Source organism: Suricata suricatta, chromosome 5, assembly GCF_006229205.1.
Source record: "Suricata suricatta isolate VVHF042 chromosome 5, meerkat_22Aug2017_6uvM2_HiC, whole genome shotgun sequence".
NCBI lineage: Eukaryota > Metazoa > Chordata > Mammalia > Carnivora > Herpestidae > Suricata > Suricata suricatta.
In genome coordinates this window covers 92,056,300-92,072,402 of record NC_043704.1, presented here as the reverse complement: position 1 = coordinate 92,072,402, position 16,103 = coordinate 92,056,300, and the positions used below count along the sequence as shown (strand labels likewise).

Here is a 16,103-nt window from a genome sequence, read left to right as displayed (position 1 = left end):
GAAGCAGCTCCAGGCTCTGAGCCCTCAACACAGAGCCCCACGCAGGGCTCCAACTCAGGAACCGCAATAACAGTTTGTGTTGTGGGGGACTGTCCTGTTCACTGCAGGAGGGTCAGCACCTCTGGGCCCCCCCGTTCTACAAGCCAACAGCGCTTGCCAGTAACTTTGAAAACCCAAACAGCCTCACCACTTCCTATGAGATGGAGAGGGTCTGAGAGCCACTGGAGATGTTTATTGGTATTCTGAAGGGGAACCACAGGCACTTCAAAGGTTGATGGGACAGATTTTAAAAAGTTTTTTTTTATTAGATTGAGTTTTACTTCATAAAATTTCTTAGCTGAGACCACTTTCCTCATCCGTCTTGAGCAGGATAATTTTTTTTTTTTGCTCCCAAATGGAACAAAAAAGGCAAACCAGAAGAAAACTGCTGGAAGTTTCTATTCAGTTAAACATTCATATGTATTAAGTCACTTTTCTCTTTTATTTGCTGTTATTTTATTAGCAAAATATTGTATAATTGTTAAATGTATGCCATTTTTGTAAACTGTGGTTTAAGTGGGTGTCTATAGGCTCCTCAGCACAGTGTATGTATACTATGTTTTTAATGGGAAATGGATTCCAATGTTGGAAGAGTGTGAATATCTTAGAAAATTCCCTAAGGTGTAGTAATCTAAAAACCAAGCAGAGAGAAAAGAAAGGAAAAAGGGAAATAAATATTGTTTGCATGATTCTATGTGAAGGCTGAACCTAGGCCATGGAGCCATACTTCTTCCTCTTTTATAACTTGCTTGACCATGGACAAGTCCCTTAATCCTAACAATCTATATGGTCCATCTCTAGAATGGAGATGAGTTTAATAATACCTATATTCTGGAGGGGTGTGTGTGTGTGTGTGTGTGTGTGTGTGTGTGTGTGTGTGTGCGCGCGCGCGTGTGCATAAATATACATAACAATTTGAAATCTATGACATAATCTACAAATTTCAGGTTGAAACCATTATTATTAACATGACTGCTGCCAACCTGGGGGTGAATGTGGGGGGATGGTGAGGGTCAGAAGTTGAGTCAGCTGTTCCCAGCTCGTGCAAGTTTGGCTCCTATACTGAAAGAATAGGTATGGTGTGAAAGCAGGTCAGAATAAGTTGGATGTAAGCTGGGGGAAAGCAGCATTATACCTAGGGAATGTCAAATTTGTTACATGGTATACTTGACACTGAAGCGGATCTTTAAAACAATTTTGTATGTAGCACTCTCAATGTAATCCAACTAGGAAAACCTCCACAACAAAACACCAACACCTCCACGCAAAACTTCTTGTGAAAATCCCATGAAGATACAATAAAGAGTCTGTTGTCCAAATGGTAACAGCTCACTCATGGAGGACTGGCTCATGCTTCCAAGATAGCAGAGGGCTATAAAAAAACATATAAGCATTTGTTGATTTTATGAGTGATATATATTCAGAGTGGACATTTGGCAAAATTATGATGTGTTCAGATTTGCCTTTCATATTTTCCTAGACCTCTTTAAATAGTCCATGCCTTTGTTGCGGCATCTCTATTCTTTGTTTCTGAGGTACTCTATGCACATTCCGGCCGGCAAAGATCCTCCACAATGAAACCCACCTTCACCTGGCCTTAACTTACTATTACAGGATTCAACTTCTTCCTCTCTAAATATTTTCCTTAATTTAAGCATATCTGTTCTGCTTCTCATTTTTTTCAAGGCAACAGTACATCTAGAGATAAATAGGCAATTTGCAAGGCATCAAAAAATCCTCTGCCCCCAAAATGTTTCTCTCAATGACTTGCAGTGCCATAAAATGACACATTAGTCTCTTCTTTAGGTCAAAATATTAAATGGCACTGCACATTTGTGTTTTTTTCTGAAGGTGACGGCATCATCATTCCTTTCTTTTATTAAAAATGTTTAAACATTTATTTATTTATTTTCAAGAGACATAGCACAAGTAGGGGAGGGGCAGAAGAGAGGGAGACACAGAATCTAAAGTAGGCTCCACGCTCTGAGCTGTCAGCACAGAGCCTGATGTGGGGCTCGAATCCATGAACGGTAAGATCATGGCCTGAGCTGAAATCGAACCCTCAACTGACTGAGCCACCCAGGTACCCTAGCATTATCATTTTTAAATAAATTGTATTAAGTTACTTCATCAGATTAATAGGCAACATAGCACAGGGATTGAGAATGTAGACATGGGAGCTGGACTGCCTTTATATAAACCCCAACGCTGTTATTTGCTATCTATATGACTTCAAACAATTGCCAAACCTCTCTGTGCCTGTTTCCTCATATTATCATGCAAATAACAATAGTTGCCAACCTCACAGGAGTGTCAGAAGGATTAAATGTTCTACTATATGTAATGCACAAAGAGCGGTGGAGCACACTGATATTTAGGAAAATGAATACACCTTGCTTCACTGAGAAGCTTGTATCCAAACAGGCTTGTTTAGACTGCTTCAAAGTGTATTGATTTTCCAGGTTATTAATTTTTTTTCTTGAACTTAAAAGACTTATCGAAGCTTGTAACTAATATAGGCGATGTAGTTTTATGAGCCTGCAGTATGACTGCCACTCTCTTGGTGCAGCCTTTTTGAGCCCTTATTACACTTAAATATTCTTGCATTCCACCCTGTCATACATTTTGCTTGTAAGTCTTCCCTTGGAGCCCTTTAACTTTCCCCTGTAGATTAGCTATTGGTACTTTTTAAAAGCATCGCTGATATAGTATAATTTTGTGGAGGGCAGGAATTGTGTCTCGTGCACCATTATGAATCCACTGGAGACTTGCACAGTGTAGGCACTTGCTACATGATTATCAGATGAATGGATCACTGAAAGGTCCAGAAGGCCAGAGATTTTTGATGGTATGCTTATCGCTGTATCCCCAAGTATCTAAAACAGTGACTGGCACATAGTAGGTCATCAATAAATATTTGCTGATGATTTTGTTGAAAGAAGGAAGGCACAGATGTGCTGTTAAAGTTAAATGGAATTCTGCATATGAAACTAAGTTTTCCATTGAGTTACATTAAATATTTTGAGATCTATTCCTCCAGAAAAAAAAAAGTACACTGGGGAAGCAAACTGGTACATAGAGTAGGACATTTGCTTCTTCCTTTGGAGATATTTCTCTTCAGGTAGGGAAGTGTAGTAACAGTTGTTATCCATTAGCTATATTCTTCTGTCTCTAGCCAGAGCTCCTACTTCATTCATTCACTCATTCATTCAACCAAAAGCTATTGACCATTTGGTTCATGAAGGACACTGCAGCTGATGATGGGTAGCAATAAGGCAGAAAGGACATGCAAAGATATGGAATTTATGTTTGAGTGTTGAAATAAAGTGTAGTGCTCTTGGCCATTGTGAATAGTGTGATGGTCTCATATAATTCACTTCTAAGAGAATCTGCTTTGTCTATGATTCCTGATGAAGAAGCAGGTTCAGGTGATCCTGATTTCCTTTTCTGTCTGGATCAGGACGTACAGTCAAATTTTACAGTCTGATGACATCATCCCAAGCAAACATCTTGGCCAAAACATGCATGATTAGCAATCACAGATATATAAGAAAAGCAGGACATCCAAAAAGGAAATGCTGAGTAGCAACTTGAGGCTGCCTTGATAGATAAACACCTTGAGAGTGCGTCTGCTAGGGTTGTTCTGCTTAGGAGAAAACCCAGGGGAGAGTAGTCAGCACTGTGATGCCCACACTCTTGGCTCCACGCTTATGATGACCAGACACCTAGGTTTTCTCAGAGCAGTCCTAGTCTCTTCTTGTTGTCTTAGGGTAATTAATAGGCACCCTCTCACTATCAAAATTTTCATGGTTTAGAAGATAAATGATGTGGTCTCCTATTACTTTTTCACTGAAGATGTTTTAGAGCATGCATGCACATTGCACAGTCATCCTCCTTGGTTAAATATACAGAGTTAATACTCTGTAAAGAGAATTGTTTATCTTATCTCTAGTAGGATTATAAACTCTTGAAGAGCAGGAATCTCATTTTTTGCTTCCTCTATTCCTTCTTTCTGGTGAGAGCTGATTATATAGTAGGCTGGAATACATTCCCATTAAATTATTTTTAACTTTTTCTCTGACTTAAGATTGTATGGAAAAATGCATATACAAGTACTTTTTTTCTCCTATAAGATGTGTATTTTCTTAGAGATAAATGTATTTATCCTTCATTTGCTAGATGACTTTCTTATAGAATTTATTAGGAGATGTAATCCATAGGAACCCTGATTTTTCATGCTAAAAATCATTTCCAAATGCTTATTTTGTAGTTTTGAATTTATAGATTGGAATCAGAAAGGCTTGGCTAATAGACAATCAAGATGCATTTTCACTGCTTCACAGATTATCCAACACACACAAATAACTATACTAACAGAAAATAAAATTTCTATACATTATTTTTTAGATGAAACGAGAATACAAGGTGGGAATAAATGAAGGATTCTAGATATGAACAGTGTAAGGAAAGCGATAAGATTGAAAATTAAAATGGTATGTGTATTAAAGCAAACAACTATTTATTTATTTATTTATTTATTTATTGGGCACTTACTATGTGCCAGTTACAAGTAATATTTACATTATTGAGCTTTTGGAATAGAATACGTGGAAGATGTTAGAGGCCAGATGCTAGATTCTAGCACAATTGTTGAGAAGCTTTTGTATTCTTGAACTGGTTCATGGTATTGATTTTAGGAAACTTTTACATTTCTTTTGGGACACAGTGCAATATCCATCTGTTTATTTAGATGTTTGCTTGAAGGGAGTTTAATGTAGGCAGAGACAATGCTCCTCACCCCACCCCCCCGCTCCCGCCACCCCATAAACCACAGTTTGCATGGTGTTTGTCTTATTTTTTTTAATTGTGTTTTTAATTTTGCAAACATGCCCAGAGGCGTTAAGTAATGGTAGCATATTTATAAATTAAAATATAAATAAATAATTTTAGAAAGCAATAACAGCTGGCAAGTATTTCTTCAAGTGAGTTGTTTGTAAGGAAAGAAACAGTTCTGTGAGCATGATGAAACAAACCATACCAGTTCACAGAAGGGTAGATTGTGCAGCAAGAGTTTCTTAACAAAACTCTAAAGTTTTTGAAAATCTTAAGACAATTAAGTGTCTCCCTTGAAGGATGGTGTGGGGTTAGTGTTGGTGGTAGAGGGAGGTCTAGGGGGCTAGCTACATTATAAGGATAAATATTCATGGTGAGTGTAGGGAAAATCCTGTTTATTATTATACTCATATACTCAGCCTGATTCTGGGTATAAAAGAGTTAATATTAACCTTGTTAATGCACTTCTGAGCTGCTACTACTGCCTTGGGGGCTAATCAAAGGTGAGACACAGGAAGTCGCAAGGCTTTGCACTAATGGGATCCATTCCAGGTTTTCCTGAGTTGAAAAAGTGCTGGGGCTTGCATCTCTCAAGAGACAATTTGGTCATTTGTTTCTTAGGGAGCAGGGTTTTAAAAATCTACAGCCATAGCCATGATTTTACAGAATTTATTTGCGGAAAGCAAAATCTCTCACAGAAATCAGTTGGTAGAGACTCATGACTCAAAGATAGTCTTTTGAGCAACTAACATTTACAACACAACACACCTATGAAAAGAATCTTATGGGATCCCTAAGATCCCATAAGACTACAACAGCAGAGAGGGAATTCTCCCTGCCCTCGGGGTTGGCGCTTCTTCTCAGTTCCTTAGCGAGGAACCCCAAAACTGAAGACTGATATAAAACCCAGTAACAATGGGACACCTAGGTGGCTCTGTAGTGTCATACTTCTGCTCAGGTCATGATCTAGCAGTTCGTGGGTTTGAGACCTGTGTCAGGCTCTGTGCTGACAGCTTGGAGCCTGGAGCCTGCTTCAGATTCTTTGTATCCCTCTCTCTCTGTGTCCCTGCTCTCTCTCTCCCCCCACCCCTCAGAAAGAAACAAAAACACTAAAAAGTTAAAATGAAAACAAACAAAAAAAGCCCCCAGTAGCAGCAAAGTTGTATCAGGCATGCATTTAATCCAGTAGGATTTGAGAATATTGGTGTAAAAACAAAAGGAAAGATGAAATTTTAAATAAGTACCCAGGGCCGGCTTGCCATTTTATTCAATAAACTTAAGCCCACAGGCAATGGAGTCAGTCAAACCAGCAATACTCATTGCTAGCTTTAAACGTACTTTTAAAATGTGAGAAAGATGTTTAGGACTTTTCTAATCAATAGCAAAGAAACCAAACATCTGCTAGGAAAGTGGGTCATCTGTGCCTTATAGGAAGAACTTTGAAATTAATTGTGGGCCGAGGAAGAGTTAGATGAAGTGGTAAAGTCATCTATGGAAAAGAGAATGATGGCAATCAATAGGAAGGGCCACCACAAGAGAATCTTCATTAATTTGCCAAAATATTCCAAGCACAGAAATTCTTGAGTCAGTTTCTGAATGTCTCTACGGAATTATATACTTAACATTACAATAAACATGAAATGTGTTTGCTGAGCATACCTGTACATATGTTGCATATATAAAACCATGTATATGCCTTACATGCTAACATTAAAAACTAATCTCTTCATATGATGCTATTCCACTCTATCCTTTTCTGAAGTATATCTGAATCAGATCCTAGAAATCCCAAGTCATTTGGGGGAGAGGTAAAATCTATTATTTTGCAGGAAGGACCATAAGCCTGTAAATGGAGTTGTTTCCATTATTATAATTTGATTTGTGTTCACAGGTTGATAAGACTTGGAAAAATTCAAGTCATGTAATACGTACAGCAAAAATCATGAAGTTCTCATTACAGAGCCTGGATCCAATTATTCCCAATAAATCCTTTTGTTGACTTTTATAAAGTTCTGGAATAAGGACTTCCCTTTTAATTCTGTATTTCTTTTAATAGATACCTGGTTTCAGGGGATTTTGCCTACTTCACCATCAGATTCAAGATTTTGACACCCAGACTACATTAATTTAGGTGAGGAGTCTCTTTTTGAAGAATCTGTTCAGTGAATTTAAATAGCAAAATACTATCTTTCATTTCAGAGCACTCCATCTGTGGTATATTATGTGCTTTCATATGCATTCTAATTTCACTTCCACAAATATTTATACTGTGACTAATGTGATTGAGTCCTGATGATAGATAGTGAAGGTGAAAAGGGTGAATTAATCTGTGCCCCATCTTCAAGAAAACCTTGGTCTTTTAAGATAAACTTACATTTAAGGAAATAATTGTGACATGGAATATGCACTAGTAGGTATAAAGAGAAGGCATAAAAATAGTATGGAAAAAAAGTAATTAATCTTATTTGGGAGAAAACAGAGTTAGGGAAACCTTCCCAGAGGAGGTGGGCCCCAAAACAGCTTCAGAGATAATCAGAAGGAAAAGCTATTCTGAGCAAAGATATGCAAATGTGTATAAGCGTGAAATAGCATGCTGTGCTTGGGTAATATTTCAGTGTTGAAGTGTGTGTGTGTGTGTGTGTGTGTGTGTGTGTGTGTGTGTGTAAAGGAGGCCAGAGTGACAGAGAGACAAACAGGGTCTTAATTATAAGAGACCTTATATTTATTTATTTTTTTGGTCAGGATTTATTTTGTAGATTATGAAGAGTCATTTAAAGTAATTAGTCTGGAGAGAGACATGTTCAAATTTGCTCTGTAAATAGAGCATACTACGCATATTGCTTTTTAACCTGTTTTTTTAAATAAACAATATGGTGTGGATAGCTTTCACATTAGTAAATTTGCATCTGTAGCAGTAATTACAATGGTTGCATTATATTCTGTGGGTAATTCTACTATTTAATTAATCAATCTTGGGGAACCTGGGTGGCTCAGTTGGTTAATTAATCAATCCATTATGTTAGACAATAAAGATATTGGAGAGTTAAGTTTTTGAGAGCAACAGAGTTCAGTTTAGAACACATGTTTTGGTTGAGACATGTATAATACAGTAAAGTGGGAATATCCAGAAGCTGCTTGAATATATATAAATGTGGAAGTTGAGAGCAAGGTCTGAGAATATGCATAAGTTTTGGAATCACTAGTAGATTGATTATCTATATCCAGCAGAGGGGATTTATGCACAAGGAAAAATAAACGCACAATTTAAAAAAAAGAGAGAGAAAGTGGATAGGCCCTTTGGAAACAGTAATTTTTAATTAGTGGGTTGATGAATCAGAGATTGGGAAGAAAAAGTTAGACAAGTAGGGAAAAATTCAGAGAGTATGATGTCAGGGAATCAAGGGGAAAGAAGACAGCTGATTCTCATAACAACTTTGAGAGAGATGAGATTGGGTCCTTTCACTATTCCCATTCCACAGAGGCCAGAAGTCTTACTAAGGCAAATGCAATTATAAATGGTAGAACTGAACTGCTGATCCTGATGGTCTAGCCCCAATTCTAATAGTGTTAGTACCAGATTTTATGACTCAGGTAATTAAAGAAGAATATAAAAGAATATCAAAATAAGCTCCAGAAGCTAAAATTAAGATGGAATCTGTAGGAGATATAATATGTAGAAAAAGAACATGTTCTTAAATTATAGCAGGCAAAGGATATCCCAAAATAGGCTGGGAGTGAAATATGATAAAAATGTCTTTAAAATGTTAAGTCTCAAATTTAAGAATATGGTGGATGAGATGATCAGAGAAACACTACCTAGGAAAGCTGATACTTTTAAACAAGATGGACTGAAAACAAACATAAAAAACAAGTTTCTAAAAAGTTTTTGTTTTGAGATAATTTGAAATTTATAGCAAAGTTGCAAAAATAGAACAGAGAGCTAACGTGAATCATTCTATCTAGACCCCCTTAGCTTCCTCTAATCTCGACAATTTACAAAGCCATAGAAGGGTGAATAAACAAGGAAACGAATATTGGTACATTGCTATTAACTAAACAATAGATTTTTCTAAATTTTACAAGTTTTTTCCTTAATGCCATTTTTCTATCCCAGGATTCTCAAGTATCCCATAATACGTTTATTTGTGTATCATTAGTGTCTTGCAATTTTTGACATTTCCTCATCCTTTCTCAGACCTTGATATTTTTAATGAGAACTAATTGGTTATTATGTAGAATGTTTCCCAAAAAGAGATTTTGTGCTGTTTTTTTCACGAATAGATTGAAATTATGCATTTCAGGCAAGAGTACTATAGAAGGGATGTGGTGTTCTCATTGCATACTAATGCAGGGTAAATAATGTAGATCTTTTATTACTGGTGATATTAACCTTGATCACTTGATTCTGGTGGTATTTGTTCACTTATTTCCACCACAAAGTGACTAGGTTTCCCCTTTCAACTGATAAAAATTTGAAGGAGATCATATTTTCTTACTGAATTATACTGGACATATAATTTTATATTAGTGTTAGGTATACACCATAGTGATCTGATATTTTTATACATTACAAAAGAATCGCCATGATAGGTCTAGTTACCATCTGTCACCATACAAAGTTAGTACAATATTATTGACTGTATTCCCTATGCTGTATATCACATTCCCATGACTTATTTATTTTATAACTGAAGTTTGTACCTCTCAATTCCCTCTACTTATTTTGCCCATTCCTCCACTCCCTGCTCCTCAGTCAACTCCAGTTTGTTCTCTATAGCTATGGTTTATTTGTTTTGTTTTTTAGATTCCACATATAAGTGAAAGTATGTGGTATCCATCTTTATCTTTGGACTTATTTTCCTTAGCAGAATATCCTCTAAGTCCATCCATGTTGTCTCAAATGGCTTGATTTCACTCTTTTTAAATGGCTCAGTAATATTTTATTGTATATAATATATATTATATACATACACCTCTCACCCATATTTTCTTTATCCATTCATCTATTGATTGACACTTAGGTTGCTTCCATATCTTGGCTATTATAAATAATGCTGCAATAAACATAGGGGTGGGTACATGTATCATTTCAAATTAGTTTTTTTGCTGTCTTCAGATTAATGCCAGAAGTGTAATTGCTAGATTATATGATATTTCTATTTTTAATGTTTTGAGAAACTATACCATTTTCCATAGTGGTTGCACCAACAATCACTATGTTGGTTACCACCAAAAGTGCACCACCAAAAGAGAGTTCTCTTTTATCCACATCCTTAAGAACACTTATTATTTCTTGTCTCTTTGATAATAGCCATTCTGACAGGTGTGAGGTGGTATCTCATTTTAATTTTGATTTTCAGTTCCTTCATGATTAGTGATGTTGAACATCTATTTATGTGCCTGTTGGTCATCTGTATGTCTTCTTTAGAAAGGTGTCTATTCAGATCCTCTGCCTATTTTGATATTTTAAATTTATTTTTTAAAATTTTAATGTTTATTTATTTATTTTGAGAGAAAGGAGTGCAAGCATGCATGAGTCGGGGAGTAGCAGGGAGCAAGAGTGAGAGAATCCCAAGCAGGCTTCACAATAAGTGCAGAACTTAACACAGAGCTTGATTACATGACCCAAGATCATGATCTGAGCCAAAATTAAGGGTCAGATATTCAACTGTGTGAGCCACCCAGGTGTCCTCTCTGCCCATTTTGGTTTTATTTTATTTTTTTGCTTTTTGTTTTTCTCTCTGCCCATTTTTAAATTGGGGTTCTTGTTGTTGCTTTAGTTATTGAGTTGTATGAGTTTTTAAAATATATTTTGAAAGTAATCCCTTATTGGCTGTATCACTTGCAAGTATCTTCTCCCATTCAGTAAATTGCTTTTTTGTGTTGTTGATGGTTTCCTTTACTGTGCAAAAGCCTTCTAGTTTGATGTAGCCCTATTGCTTATTTTTGCTTTTGTTGCCCTTGCCTGAGGAGACGTATCCAAAAAAATTGCGATAACCAATGTCAAAGACTTACTGTCTCTATTTTCTTCTAGGAGTTTTATGGTTTTATATACTACATTTAGATCTTGAATCCATTTTGGATTTGTTTTTGTATATGGTGTAAAATGTGGTACAGTTTCCCAACACCATTTTTCAAAGAGACTGTGTTTTCCCAATTATTTTTCTTCCTTTCTTTGTTATTGATTAATTGAATATATAATCATGGGCTTATTTCTGGGCTTTCTATACTGTTCTATTGATCCATGTGTCTGTTTTTGTGCCAGAGTGATAGTGTTTTAATGACTTATCTTTGTAGCATATCTTGAAATCTGGAGCATGACTTTTTGTTTTGTTGTTCTTTCTCAAGATTGCTTTAGCTCCTTGAGGTCTTTTGTGGTTCCATACACATTTTAAGATTATTTATTCTAGTTCTGTGAAAAATGCCATAGGTATTTTCATAAGGTTTGCACTGAATCTGTAGGTTGCTTTGGATAGTATGTACATTTTTAATAATATTAATTCTTTCAATCCATGAGCATGATATATTTTTCCATTTATTTGTGCTGTCTTCAATTTCTTTCATCAATGTTTTATAATTTTCAGAGTATAAGTCTTTCACTTTAGAGTATAAGTCTTTCACTTTCTTAGTTGAATTTACTTCTAGGTATTTTATTTTTCTTGATGCAACTATAAATAAGATTGTTTTTTAAATTCTTTTTTGATAGTTCATTATTAATATGTAGATATGCAACAGATTTCTGTATATTAATTTCATATCTTGCAACTTTACTGAACTCATTTATTAGTTCTAACAGATTTTTTTGGCATCTTTAGGGTTTTCTATAGTATTAGGTCATCTGTAAATAATGACAGTTTTACTTCTTCCTTTCTGATTTGGAGGTCTTTTATTATTTTTTCTTATGTAATTGCTGTGACTAGGACTTCCAATACTAAGTGGAATAAATGTGGTGAGAGGGGGCATCCTTGTCTTGCTTCTGATCTTAGAGGAATAGCTTTTAGCATTTCACCATTGAATAGGCTTATTACACACAGCCTTTATAATGTTGAGGTATGTTCTTTCAAAACCCAGTTTGTTGAGTTTTTATCATAAATGGATATTTAATTTTGTCAAACACTTTTTCTACACTTATTGACATGGTCATATGATTTTATCTTTTGTTAATGTACTATATCATGTTGATTGTGTTTTCTTCAATTTCTTTTTCTTTTTCTCTTTTTCTTTCTTTATTTGTTTTTTGTAATTGATTTCTAGTTTCACACTGTTGTGCTTGAAAAAGATGCTTGATATGATGTCAATCTTCTTAAATTTATTGAGAATTCTTTTGTGGCCTAACATGTGAACTATCATGGAGAATGGTCCATGTATACTTGAAAAGAATGTATATTCTTTTGTTTGTGGATGGTTTAGTATGCTTTGCAGTTTTTTTACTGAAAGGTGGATATAATGTGGTGGGTAAAAGGAACTGCATTAAATAGGCCTTTAGTATGTAGTGGTTAAGTGTGAGGGAGAAGTATTCTAAAGTCCTTTGGTCAGGTCTCCATCTATGATTTATGTCAGGTGACCCTGTGCCCTGGATTATACGCTTCAACAGTGATTTTCAGTTTCTTTCACCTCTCCTCCCTTGCCTTAGGTATGATGGACAGGCTAGAGGGGACTGGTAGTGGGTAATTCCCTCCCCCAATGTAGAGGGCTAGAATAAGCTGGAGTTGGGTATTTACCTTCCTCCAGGTTTGTTAGGCTCTGGTAAAAGAGTTTCTCTTGAAGGCAGGCCAAGTAGTATTGAATGCCCTCACATATTTCAAAATGATTTTTTTCTGTCTACTCCTGCTCGAAGTATGAGGGGATTTTTATCTCATATTCATTGTAGAACTTGGTAGAGTTCCTGGAGGGAAAACTCCCCAAAGTGTAGGGGCCTCCCTATGATCAGCTCTCCCTGGAATTTTTTAGTTCTCAGACTTGAGCCTTCAGCTATTTGTCAATTATAATTTAGATTTTCATACCTTAGTTCTAGTTCCTACAGTTTTCTGCCTAGAAGTTTCTCCTTAAGTAAGTTGTGATCTCTGTATTTGTCTGTCTCTCCAACTTTGGGACAGCTGGTTGCCCTGTGACCTCACAATTCTTACAGGTCTGAGAAGAGTTATTGATTTTTCAGTTAGTTCAGCTATTTACTTGTTGTTAGGATAGGAGTATTTGACTTCTAAGCTCCTTACATGCTGGATTGTAAAATGAAAGTCCGTTAGTGGATCCTGCTTGCAACAATTATTACTATGGTGTTAGCTAACATTCATTTTTTCTCATTTATTCTACATATATTAATTAGTATTCTTCTGTAAAAAAGTTGTTTTTATCCTCCATATACTTATTCAATTATGTTTTTTATTTGAATAAACTCAGATATGGATATTCACTTAATTTAATGGATTATAATTTGATACTAGCAATATTTGCTTTGTTATTCCAATTGTTTTAGCTTTGGCCATTGGGAGTACCATCTGCTTGGGTTTTGTGTCAGGCATTTAACAAATATGTCAATAGTGCTATATAAGTAAAGGGGGTTTAATAAGCAAACAAATAGCTGTTTTTTTCCTCAGGATATATGTTAATATTTATTGGCCTAGTATAACTTTCTTTTGATAGGACATGTGCATGGGGAAAAGGAGACAAATCTTGAGGTTTTCAGCATAGCTGAGATTGAATAGGCAACCTGATTAAACTTTTTCTTAAAAATAACACGCTCAATGAAAGAAGTAGGAGAAACTCTTACAGAGCAAAATAGTAGGAAAGCATGTCAGTCTTGGCCTTGGATCCTAGTGGAGCACAAAAAAGAAAGTAAGAAAGTCTTCCTTAGGAATTCCTAACTAGAACCTACATTGTTCTGGTTTGGAATTCAAATTCAGACTTTATACTGTTTATATGGAAGAGCAAATGGCTTAAAATAGACAAGATATTTCTGAAGAATCAGTTGGGAATGTTTCCTTTGCTAGATATGAACACATATTATAAACTATTCTATGTAGGATAGTGTGGTTTTGGCAATGCAACAGACAAATAGATTTATGAATAGAATAGAGACCAGAAATGGACATATCCATATATAGAAAACTGATATAAACAGAGCTAACATTGAAGTTCAATAGTAAAGGGATTTAATAAGATGATATCATGATAATTATCCATTGAGGGAAAAACATAATAATAGATTCCTACCTCACACCATATACATAAAATAATTATCACTGGGTCAAACTTTAAAGGCAAAGGAAAAACTTCAAAACTTTTGAAGACAATATAGAAGGTACCTTGATGAGCTTGGGATAGTAGAGAATTTTTTAAAAACTCAAGGAGTGCATATCATAAAGGAATTTGACTACACTTGACAACCTTAAAACTAAGTCTTTAGATTTATTTTTTTATCAAAAGATACCAAAAAGAGTATAGTTATATAAACTATAAATTGGAATGAATTATTTGGAACATATATTGCTAAAATTTATTAGTATCCCGAGTATATAAAGAACCCAGTGATTCAATGATAAAAAGATAAAGAATCCAATAAGAAATGAAAAATAGAAAATACACAAGTGGGCATTTCACAGAACAGGAAACATGATTAGCCAATAAATATGTTAAATATGCACAAGCTCACTAGTGATAAAAAATCAAAATATAAACCACAATGAGGTAATACCATTTCAAACTCACCCAAGTGGTAAATATGAAATTTGACAATACCAAGTGCATCCTTTGTGTAGGAGTCAGGGTCTTGGTGATAAAATTAAGGCCGAATTCCAGATTTGCTACTTATCAATGATATGGTCTTTGGCAAGTCATTCAAACTCTGGCTTAAGTTTCCTCGCCTAAAAAATGCAGAATATAATTTCTTTGCAGAGCTGTGAGGAGCAATGATTAATGCACTACAACCATCTGACACAAAGGTAGGCAAAGAACAGGGGATCGTAGATGATAGCTGCCAAATTGAGATAAATGGGGGTGGTCGTCCAGGAACATAATATTTATACCAATGTTACACTTGACAGAGTTATTTTATAATTAATGTTTTAGGGTTTTAAACACCATTCTTCAAAGCTTATAGCAACAGCAGTAGCAGCACAGCAACAAAACAATAATAATGGCAGAAATAGCAGTAATGAATGGAGGGCTTACATGCCAGACACTGAGTTTAGTGTTTAGTGTTTTATACTCATTATTTCTTGCAATCCTGGTGCTTACTTTGTAAAGGAGCATTATTATCTCCATTTTATGGTTGAGGAAATTGAAACTGAAAGAGGTTACTTAATTAATTTGCCCAATGTCATACACAGCTAGTCATTGGTAGTCCTGGGAGTGGAACACAGGTCTCTGGCTTGACTCTAATTCTCTAATGTAGACAATTCCCCATTCAGCAGACAGATAGAGAAATAGAACTTCTGACTTACAAGCATTTTTCACAATTGGTGGCATCAAGATTGATTTATGTGCATAATAGTGTGATGAGCAAATTCCAGTATTTAAAAAAAAAAGAGGTGGAGGGGTGCAGAATTTGAGAGTTTCTGGCTATGTGCTGTTAGGATTTCCAGTCTAATCTTTGTCAGGGTATTGCTATTTTGACAGAAATGAGGAAAGGGGGGAAAAAAGGGAGAACTGGGGTCAAAACCAGGTGACCTGAACAGTTCTCTTTATGTAACTTGAACTTCTACCTGCTGATCCTGGGGAACTCTACACTCTAACTTACTTCAAGAATAATGTGACTATCTCTCAGAATGAAAGAAGATGCTAAAATTCATGAAATATTCACATGCAAAACTTTTTAAAAAGTCCAAGTTAAAAAGTCCAGTTTAAAAAGTTACCCCTTTCAACACCTTAACCCAACCAAAATCATGACTTTCAACCCCTATGTTAACATTGGGATTTCCAAAAACACAGATGTGTTGATTCTGAGTGAGAAGGGATCTAATAGTATTGTCCAAACTTGTGTCTTGTAGTGCAAGAGCTCAGCTAAAGAATTGCTCTAAATGTTCTGGTTTCAATGTTGAGAAACTCATTGTCTCTTTAGGTAGATTCACCTATCTTCAAACAGCTCTGATTGTTAACAACAACAAAAGCAATATAATAGCATATTTTTAATTGAGAGTTTATTATGTGCCAAGTACTGTGCTCAGTGTACTACATAAATTGTCTCATTCATCCTCATAATAACCTCTGTGAGTTAAATGCTATTATTATCTCTA

At 35.5% G+C, this 16,103-nt stretch overlaps 1 protein-coding gene across 2 annotated transcripts in view; it reads right to left on the bottom strand.

The window, feature by feature from the left end:
- SPATA16 (spermatogenesis associated 16) overlaps positions 1-16,103 on the bottom strand; it is a 224,994-nt gene that overhangs the window by 86,813 nt on the left and 122,078 nt on the right. The gene's annotated exons all lie outside the window — the stretch shown is intronic.